Consider the following 11,328-nt stretch of genomic DNA (forward strand, 5'->3'; position numbering starts at 1 on the left):
ATGGTGGACCATGGAATACAATAATGCAAAACTGTAAAGTATAGGCGAGGGACAGAAGCAAAGCTGGGACTGTTTGTGGACGATGTTCCCAGTTTCATTTTAATGGTAATCATTATAGTATCACAACATTGTTGTGAGATAATGCAGAAGTTTCAAGAGTTGTCAGTTTCCTTCTGTGTCTGCCAACTCGCTTGCTTTCCCACTAAATCATGCAACTGACCTACAAGATCAATTCAATCTGGGTACAAATCTGATTTGGAATGGCAAGCGTTTTAAAATCAACAATTCTCACTAGATGGCAGCAGATTCAAGGTAATGTGTAAAAAGGATTGCAGCTGCAGCCCAAATATAGATTTCTGATGTATATTCACATCACTTTGTGAAACGGTCCCTCCCATTTTATACACAACATAATTTCTATTCAGTAGTCAGTTTCCTATAGGAATCTTTATATAAGCCTTTTTTTGTGAATAGCTAACATATGTGCTGAAAACATTTGTATGTAAACTTGAAAGGTGCTCTTGACCAGATATTCCCAGCATGTATACACATACTAATTTTCATATTTATGAGTTTATTACTTTATTAAATTTATATTCCACCCTTTATCCCAAAGGAGCTCAGGGTGGCAAGCAACAAGTGACAAAACAATAATAGAAAAATTAAAGGTAAAGGTAAAGGGACCCCTGACCATTAGGTCCAGTTGTGACTGACTCTTTGGTTGCGGCGCTCATCTCGCTTTATTGGCCAAGTGAGCCGGCGTTTGTCCGCAGACAGCTTCCGGGTTTATGTGGCCAGCATGACTGAGCTGCTTCTGGTGAACCAGAGCATTGCACGAAAACGGCGTTTACCTTCCCGCTGGAGCAGTACCTATTTATCTACTTGCACTTTGATGTGCTTTCGAACTGCTAGGTTGGCAGGAGCTGGGACTGAGCAACGGGAGCTCACCCCGTCACGGGGATTCGAACCGCCGACCTTCTGATCGGCAAGTCCTAGGCTCTGTGGTTTAACCCACAGCGCCACCCGCCTCCCTAGAAAAATTCAAACATGCATGTAAAACTATTATTGATTAGAATCCTGATATAAGCAGTGCTTTTTTTCTGGTGGAACGCGCCAGAATGCAATACTGGGACCATTTCTTTGGTCAAATCCAGGAAGATGAGATGAATGAGGTGCCACTGGGCTGGAACTAGGGAACCTCATTTCTCCGGGGAAGATGGTGCTCATCAAGGAATTGTGAATGGTGGGAGTGCCGAGGGAGGGGAGGGAGTCCTCTGGCATTGTCCCCCTCCCCTTAGCACCATTGCATGTGGCCGCCCCTTCCCATGGAGCCCAGAGGTGCAGGCCATTGGCATCCCTCCTCTCCAGCCGCTCCCGACTAAGGGGATAAAAGTGTGAGGGAGTTAAAGAGAGTCCTTCCTCCACATTAGGGAGCACCAGCCTGGGCATTTCACACTCACATCCTCTCCAACACCGCCTTGTGGTGTTTTTGCGAGGTTGGGTGAGGAGCTGAGAAAGCAGTGGGGAGAGGTAAAGACCCCTTAAGCTGAGGGATGCTCTAAAGCTGTGTTTCGGAGCTGCTGAAAACTTTGCGCAAAGCAAGAGCCAGTTGTCAAGAATTAAGCAACAGGGTCATACGATTGTAGAGTTGTAGAATCGTTGTCCAATGTTTATTGATCTTGGGTCCACACCTGTTGGTCTACAACTCCCATAATTCATTATGCCAATAAAGGCTGAATGAAGGAACTCCCATCATCCCTGACCACTGGTCCTCCTAGCTAGGGATGATGGGAATCTGCAGTTGATAACAAAAATCAGGAAGCGATTTCGAGAAGACGAGGGTAACATCTTCATGGTGAGTACCGCCACCTTTCATTCTTGGGAAAAAGCACTGGATATAATATTCACAAAAAATCCTGTGCACTAGTTCCATGTAGCACTTTCTTCATAGATGAACAGAAGGGGCTTTTTGTGAGAAATAAACTGTGGCTTTAACTCTGGCCTGGGCTCCCAGTGGCTCCCCACAGCTGAGGCTGCTGAACATACACTTGGGCTGGGGTATTTTTGGGGGTTTGCCGTTGGGGGTGGGGTTGCTGCTCTTGTTGCTCTTGGCTTTTTTGTATCTTTAGTTTAGATCTTGTTTCGATCCATGTGGAAATGGTTCCGTTGGCTTGTGTATTCGTAATGTTTCATTTATTGTTTATGACTAATTTTGTTATGTTGTAGTTAAAGTATTTTTCTCATTTGTCAGCTGTCTTGAGTTTGAAATGTAGAAAGGCAATTAAAATTACATTTATTTATGTATGTATGTATAACATCGAGGACAGATTGTGCTGTTCTTGTTATTTTTCTGTTCCACTGAAATCAATGGGATTTGTTGTATTGTAAACTGTCTATTTGTGAGCTTGATTACAGGTGGGGTTTTTTGGGTTGTTTTTTTAAAGGCACAGTGACAAACGTTTCTGAGCTGGTGGGGTTGGATGCATCAGTTCTGACAGTGGCAATGATTTTTCAAGATATGTCCTCACCCTATAAATCCTGCCTCTCTTTCCTTATAGCAGCTGATGTATTCATGGAAAGTTGCAGCTGCGATGGAAAACCTTAAGTCATAACTCCTTCCAGCCATCTAACTGAAGCACATATGTGTAAACCTGATGCAATATTTTATTGCGGTTTTATTTTGCCAGATAGTTTTGCAGACCACATTTTCATTTTCTTTGTTTCTCTTTTTGCCCGGTGCCATGTTATCTAATTTCTCCAAAAATATGGCAAGTTAAACACAAGGTGTTAAAAATACATTAGAGTGAGTCTGAGTCATTTCCCCCCAGCAAAGTATATACAACTGGGATGGGAGTAGGAAAAGAGCTAATTAAATATAATTATTTCTAACATGTATACATAGCCAATGCTAATTGGTTCTGCTGTAATGGACTGTGTTAGTTTACTTTGGCCAGTAATCTGGCCCACAGTTTATTGCAATTTTGCTTTGGTGGTGGAATCATCGTTATGGATGTATATGATTAATTACTACAAAAGTACACAGTCATACCAGTTGATAGTAGAACTTTGGAGCCCTCATCCTGCTACAGTTAGTACTCACAATGAAGCCCAACTGGAATGAAAGGGAAGAAGTTGACTAACAAGGCCCATTGCTTTCAATGGGAAATGCGAATCTGGGGTGGGTAACGCGTGGCCCTCCGGTTGTTGTTGCCCTACAACTCTGAAAGCATTGTACTTGAAAGCATTCATTTCAGTAGTGCAGACCCTCCAAGTGTCCCTATTTTCCAGGGACGTCCCTCATTTAGAGAAGCCATCCCAGTTTCTGAATTGATACTGAAATGTCCCGCTTATCCTTAGGATGTCCCCATTTTCACTGGAGAAATGTTGGAGTTATCCAACCTCCAAGCCGTCTGAAGCCCTCTGTATAGGGAAGTTTGTTTAATGTTTAATGTTTAATGTTACTTAAGTTTTTATATATCTTGGAAGCTGCTCAGAGTGGCTGGGGCAACCCAGGAAGTTGTGTGGGATATGTTAAGTTGTGGGTGAACATATCAGATGACACAGCGATTCTTCAAACAGCTCTTGTTTATTCACAGGCCAGAACAGAACTAAACTGAAGGGTTCAGCCAGCCTGCTTATATAGAGCTCCAGTACAACGTAACTGTAACAACTTTCTGTAACTATCCAATCACTGAACGTCACTTTCGATCCCTTATTTGCATATGTGGACCTGAACTATCTACAGTATCCCCCTGCTGGCCCAGGGTGAGAACTTCAGTACATAACAGGATATAAATAGTAAAATTATCATTATGAAATGGGACATCCCTATTTGCATCGGAGAAATGTTGGAGGGTGTGGTGGTACTTTCTATTCCAAAATTTATCTGGATCTGCAAAGGCTAACCAGATGCACATACACCTTTCAAAGTTTTTGAGGAAGAGGTAGTTGGACAGCTTACTATATAGCAGGCATCCCCAAACTCGGCCCTCTAGCTGTTTTGGGACTACAGCTCCCATCATCCCTAGCTAACAGGACCAGTGGCCAGGGATGATGGGAATTGTAGTCCCAAAGCATCTGGAGGGCCGAGTTTGGGGATGCCTGCTATATACAGTGATAAATAAATAGGCACTAAATTATTAATTACTGTTTTTGTTGTGCTTGTTAGTCACCTGGTTGCAGAGTCACTGAAAAGTGACAACACTTGAAAATGCAGAGCAGCCAGTCCTATTTTGGTTGTTGTTTGGCAGTGATGGCTGGGGATTAGAGCATGCATTACCACATAGGTTGCTGCTGGCTAGCTCCTCTTCACAGGTGCCTCCTGGAAAAACCAGAGCGAATGACTTCTCGTTGCACAATATTTTCCACAGGAATTATTCCAAAAAATACTGTCATGGAGGGAAATGTTTCATTGGAAGATCACAGTGTTCCATTGCTCTGCAAAGGAAGGAGGGCACTGGAATCTCCTGGACACAAAGGCACATTGCAATGCACCAGTGTATACCTACAACGAGGAATCTGTGGCTCTCAAGATGTTGTTGTACTCCAGCTCCCATCAGCATAGTCACTGCCCATGGATTATGGGAATGGTAGTCCCTGGAGGGCCACAGTTTCCCCATTCCAGATGTGTACCATAGAACAGGCCTACACTGCTTGAGATCTACCCATCCCAACCAAGCATGCCCCACCAGGGGCTGAACAAATCTCCTTTGTTTTCTCCCTGCATCAATCTGCAAAAACAAAGGTTGCCAAGTCCTTGGCAGGCCCCATTGTACATGGCTGGAGGGGTTTGTTAGGTTTAATGTGTTAACAGTCGTGCAAACCTTTCAAAGGCCATCTATAGTTGTGGTCTACGTAAATGCAAGCCCCTTATTTGATCCATTTTTCTGGCCAACAGGACACCACCACCACATTTTATAGGGCCCATGTAGTATCTTCGCTTAGAAAACAAACTTTGGTTAAAAGGGGTAAAGCTATGACAATGTGAGATTACCAACCACAAATTTGAAATGCCAAGGTCTTCCCCATGCTCCATTCTTCCTGTAATGGAAGAAACTCCAGAAGTATCATTAAAGGCAGAATTTGACATTAAAAGATAAATATGCAGTTACGCTGACCTGATCTGAGGAAAGTAACAAGATTTGGCCTTGAGTTATCTTTACTTAGTTTCTCCTCAGGCACAAAATACCAAGAGGCTTTTTTGTTTGTAACCTAGGATTTATTTCTGCTTCCACTGCCTTCTTTCTTTGTCTCCATCAAAGGACTCAGTGGCGTAGCGTGGGTTGTCAGCACCCGGGGCAAGGCAAGTAATTTGCGCCCCCTAACCCGTGGAGCCAGGTAGGGGCAGAAAGCTGCGAGTGTGAGCGCCCCCCCAGATGTTGCGCCCGGTGCCCCCTGAACCCCCCACGCTACGCCACTGAAAGGATTATAGGTAAGTGGCATGAAAATATGGTCAAAACACCACTTTTGAGATGCAATTGAAAATAATCTAATAGAAAATTCTAGACTGTGGGGCTTGTGACAGATTCCCTAAGTCATTCCCTAATCTTAGGCACTGTTCAAGAGCAGCGTCAGGGCACTTACAGTTTGAGCATGCATTCTGATTTGTTTTCAGGGAAAGTAAGGTAAAGATAAAAGGACCCCTGACCATTAGGTCCAGTCATGGCCGACTCTGGGGTTGCGCGCTCATCTCACTTTATTGGCCGAGGGAGCCGGCGTCCAGCTTCCGGGTCATGTGGCCAGCATGACTAAGCCGCTTCTGGCAAACCAGAGCAGCGCACGGAAACGCTGTTTACCTTCCCGCCAGAGTGGTACCTATTTATCTACTTGTACTTTGATGTGCTTTTGAACTGCTAGGTTGGCAGGAGCTGGGACCGAGCAACGGGAGCTCACCCTGTCGCGGGGATTTGAACTGCCAACCGTTTGATCGACAAGTCCTAGGATCTGTGGTTTAACCCATGAGCCTTCATTTTGAGTTGCTGATGGAAAAGTTAATGACGTTATGTCAAAGCAAAACTTAGGGCTACACTTTCCAGTTCATTTTCCCATCACTTTCCTTGTTGCCAAAAGCAGGTTTTGGAAAGCAGGTTTGTTGGGCGAGAGCTCCAAATCATCCTTAATTCTGCAACCTGAATTTGATCATATGTGATTGAATCCCGCCAGAAAATAGTGACTAGTCTGCAAGTGGCCTGAGTCAATGCAGGCTAAGTAGGGAAAGGGAACTTGTGGCCTCCACATGCTGTTGGACTCCAACTCCCATCAGTCCCAGGCAACTTGACCAATGTCAAGGGGTGATGGCAGTTGTAGTTCAAAGTTGGCCACAATCTTACATACACACCCAATTCCTGATCCAAGGTTTTACGTCAGAGGAGCAAAACAAGAGAGCATCTGGGAAAAAGAGCTGGGGCATTTGAACTACTGCAAAGTGGGCATGATGACCCGACTGGAAAAGGGAGAAGGTCAAAAATACATTGGAGTTAAAGGTGAATCTGGAGAAGTTGCAAATAGTTTGGTGAGATGCTTATTTGAGACCTGACATTCACATCTTCAGCCAGTACTGCCCAAACTGAACCTTGACTCAAGTTGTTTTCTAAGGCTTCCAGTGCAAGCAACATAAACAAAGTAGAGAACTGGGTTAGATATATAGAATTTGGGTTTCCATCTGTGGAAAAGAACTGGGCCTTTAAGACTATGACTGGGTGCAGGAATTGTGTAAATCAAGGTGGTTGTTTTTTTGGCTGAATATATGCTTCTAGCCCATATTCTCTCTGGTGTGTTGTTTGACATGAGGAAATTTGTTCCAAGGACTATTAAGCACATGGAATTGGAACCCAGTGAAACTTTAACACCTCCTTTTGATGTTTTTCCAACTGTTGAAGGTGCATAAATGTTCTGCCCAAATGTAGCAACTTAAAGCGACACAGTTCAGAAAATCAGAAAATGGAAAGCAAAGCAGTTTACACCAGGCACCAGTGTTATGGGTCTTGGTATATAAAGTAGCCAGGAGTTCTGGAAAAGTGAAGGTGAGATAATGAAAGTTCTCTTTTAGTGCCAAAGCACTTTGCCATTTTTCACATGGCTTTGCAGCAACCACTAGTCTGAATCATAGAATGAAAGAACAGAAAGTACGTGGTTCCTCAGGGCATCCTGTGCACATTGCTCTCAAGATTGACCTGGGCCCATCATCTGCATCATCCTTAATATTATTATTATTAATAAACATGTTCAGCAGCTTTAGATGGTGTGCCTATTACAGTGGTACCTCAGGTTACATACGCTTCAGGTTACAGACTCCGCTAACCCAAAAATAGTACCTCAGCTTAAGAACTTTGCTTCAGGATGAGAACAGAAATCGTGCTCTGGCAGCGTGGCGGCAGCGGGAGGCCCCATTAGCTAAAGTGGTGCTTCAGGTTAAGAACAGTTTCAGGTTAAGAACGGACCTCCGGAACAAATTAAGTACTTAACCCGAGGTACCACTGTATAGCTTTTCAGAGAGTTGGAGGTGTCATGGCAATGCTTAATTGTCCCATGGTACAAATTTCCATCCACCCCACCATTCCACAATGGTCAAAATCAGGGGTCAGCAAACTTTTTCAGCAGGGGCCGGTCCACTGTCCCTCAGACCTTGTCGGGGGCCGGAATATATTTTGAAGGGGAAAAAAAGTATTACTGGTGAATGCAGACATAACTGACTCACTGAAGCATGTGTAGAATGCTCCTGTTAGGAGTGACCTAAGAGTGTATGCCTAAAGTGGTTACAGTTATCCTAATATAGCCTCTAGTTAAAAAGGTTTGCTGGGTTTTACAATGCTAGCTATTTGTCTGCTTAAAATTGACCCTCCAACCGCCTTTCCATTTATAGGGGGAAAGATTGAGGTTGCTTCCAAACGATCTGTTTATTAAGAATTTGAACTGATTTATTTGCACAGAGTTTCTTGGCAGGTTATAAGGTGCCAACTGTTTATTGAGCATTAATTCTGATGTTTTTGTGGGGAGGTTATATGACATTGTGTCAAGCAAGTGTAACTCCACACTTTGCAGGGTATTTTCCTGTCATTTATTGCAAAAGATTGGGGGGTGGGGCTGTCACTTTGTTGTTACGTTAGCTTTAGTTATGCAACCTGAACTTACCAGTACATGATTGAATCTCACTGGAGAATAGCAACAGTCTGAAAGTTTCTTGCTTTAGAATCCTGCTTCAAACATCACTAGCCTTAAGTTTGTACCACCAGGGGGAGCAGACAAGACATAAAACTTACATTTCTGTTATGTTCTCCTGTAAAAATGGAACATGGGAATTGGGTTGTTTTTTTTTAAAAAAAGGTAAAATTGGAGTGGTTGTTTTTTCTGAGAGAGGTGTTGCTTTCTGAATTGCATGTATCTAATTACCAAGTAGTTATTTGCAAGGTCTGTGAGGGGAAAGCCAAAGGATCCCTTCTGGATTTTGAGGGCAATACCTGAAAATCACTGGTATAATGTGCATCCTTGAAAACGTAGTCAGAGTGCTGTAGTCATGTCAGTTATGTCCTTGCATAAGGTAGATTTGTATTCAAATCCTGATTTGGCGATGAAGCTAACTGAGTGATCTTGTTACAAGTAGGTAGCCATGTTGGTCTGCCGTAGTCGAAACAACAACAACAAAAAATTCCTTCCAGTAGCACCTTGTTGTTGTTGTTTAGTTGTTTAGTCGTGTCCGACTCTTCGTGACCCCATGGACCAGAGCATGCCAGGCACTTCTGTCTTCCACTGCCTCCCGCAGTTTGGTCAGACTCATGTTTGTAGCTTCGAGAACACTGTCCAACCATCTCGTCCTCTGTCACCCCCTTCTCCTTGTGCCCTCCATCTTTCTCAACATCAGGGTCTTTTCCAGGGAGTCTTATCTTCTCATGAGGAGTCCAAAGTATTGGAGCCTCAGCTTGAGGAATTGTCCTTCCAGTGAGCACTCAGGGCTGATTTCCTTCAGAATGGAGAGGTTTGATCTTCTTCTTGCAGTCCATGGGACTCTCAAGAGTCTCCTCCAGCACCAGAATTCAGTAGCACCTTAGAGACCAACTAAGTTTGTTATCGGTGTGAGCCTTCATGTGCATGCACACGTCTTGTGCATGCACACAAAAGCTCATACCAGTAACAAACTTGGTTGGTCTCTAAGGTGCTAATGGAAGGATTTTTTTTTTTTTTGAGTGATCTTGGCTGAAGTAAGTATCACTCTTCCTTCACTCAGAATGAGGAGCGAGGGTCACTTGGAACCACTGACCTGCTGATCTGCTCTGTGGTGTACATCCATTCAAGATGGCTGCCTTGGCTACTGCTGAAGCTAGTTTCCTTCCATTTGACCCGAGCTGGGTGGTGTTGCACAGGCTGAGTCCAGGCCTGGTATCCTTTGGGTCATTGGCTCAAAATGGACTTGAAACCTGACAAAGCTCAACTTACCTCTCAGGGTTGTGAGGCCTTCAGGCACAAATTGTTTGTGAGCCACCACTCTTTTCTTGTGGCCACTTTAAATCACATGCAAAGGAAGTCTGTCCCAGCTCAGGAGGAACTAGCAAGTTTTCTCCTGAGTGATACAAAGCATTTCCCAGCATGTGCGTTGTAGGAATGTTGTATTTGACTGCAATACGTTTTTACACCCCACAGGTGCTTCTCACACTAGGAAATAATGAGATGCCCCAAGAGGCCTTCTTGGCGACCTCCCATTTCAAGATGGGAGAAAAAGTGCAACTCTCCTATGCTCTCAATGAGCTAATGGGGCTGTTTCTCCCATCAAGAAATTGGAGATCATCCCATATCACAGATACCTCTGGGATTATCTCCCAATTTCTTTCTTTTCTTTATTTCCAAATTTCATTATGCTTTATTATACTTACAACTGTACAACATAAACTTGACTTCATAGTTACCAATAAACTGATACAAAAAACCCTAACATTTTAACAATCAATTTTCTTCCAAAGCATCAGACTTCCCATCTTTTCCATATTTTGTTCTATTGAAACCTATCGCATAAATTTGTCCATTTGTTTAAACAATTGTAAATAAAGTACAAATAATTATATCATTCTCTTTTTGTACAAATTGTTTATGGAGGTTATTCAAAGGCTATTACAGAATTTAAATCACAACAACTGTTCTCAAGATATTTATTGAGAACTTCCCAATTTGAGGTGAACTCCTGCTTTGGCTTATCTTTGATCCTTCCTGAAAGGTTATCTAGCTCAGCATATTCTACAAGTTTCAATTGCCACTCTGATTTGGACGGTAATTTGTTGCTCTTCCAGTGTGTAGCAATCGTTGCAGCTACTGTAGCATATAGGAAAACTTTTGGATTATCTCCCAATTTCTAATGGAACAACAGGTGACAGAGTGACTCTTTTTAGTTCTGTCTGTCTCACAAATGCTAGGACCTTCTCTGGATCAGTGTCTCCAGTTGATCAATGGAGGATAAGGCTACCAGTGTCTGCTAGGCATGACAGCTATGTTCTATGGAGACATACTGCCACTGTGGGAGGCAATATGCCTCTGAATGCTGGGAAGAGTTGTGTTGTACTCATGTCCCATTTTGTGGGCTTCCCACAGGCATCTGGTTGGTTGCTGTGGTAACAAAATGCTGGATTAGATGGACCTTTGGCCTGATCCAGGAGAGCTCTATGGACCTCAGCAGATGCCCAAGCATGCTGCCCCTTGATGCCAACTTTGCACTGCCGTGAGCTCTGTGGAAGAGATGAAAATGTAATAAATATTGTTGAACCTGACGCTCTGCACAGATGCTTTCAGATGCCCTGGGAAACAACTAATCTATCAATGTTCAAATCATAAATGTAGGGAAGGAGGAGAGCTTTTAAAACTGAACATTGCAATATATGTTTAGCTTCAAATTTCCCCGCTTTGATATTATTTCTAAAGTGGTAGCCCAACAGGCAACTGTACCTAGCTTGAGACATTTTAATAAGGCAAAGGAAAATCTATAAAAAAACACACCTGAATTTGTCCCCAAAGTCTTATTAAGCATAATTGCCACTTAATGGCCAGCTGTATTAGTGAATCCCGTACTTCTATCCCTCCTGCTAGCTCATTCCCATATAAAATGCTCACTTCAGGGAACTGAGGGAGGCTGTGACTTGAACATCACTTCTGGTGCACAATCTGAATAGCAGCATCAGTAACTAACGATGTGTTGATTCAGAAAATGCATTGCGCATGTGGCTTCTTGTGAGCTAATGACAGAATTTAAAAAGATTGTGCCGCTACTTGTCCGCCCTGGGCATATCTCATGCCACAGAAAAGCCAGGGAATGTGGTTGTCTTTGGCCTGTGTTTAACAAGTCTAAATCCG

The sequence above is a fragment of the Podarcis gaigeae genome (genome assembly GCF_964106915.1).
Source record: "Podarcis gaigeae genome assembly, chromosome: 11".
Lineage (NCBI taxonomy): Eukaryota > Metazoa > Chordata > Lepidosauria > Squamata > Lacertidae > Podarcis > Podarcis gaigeae.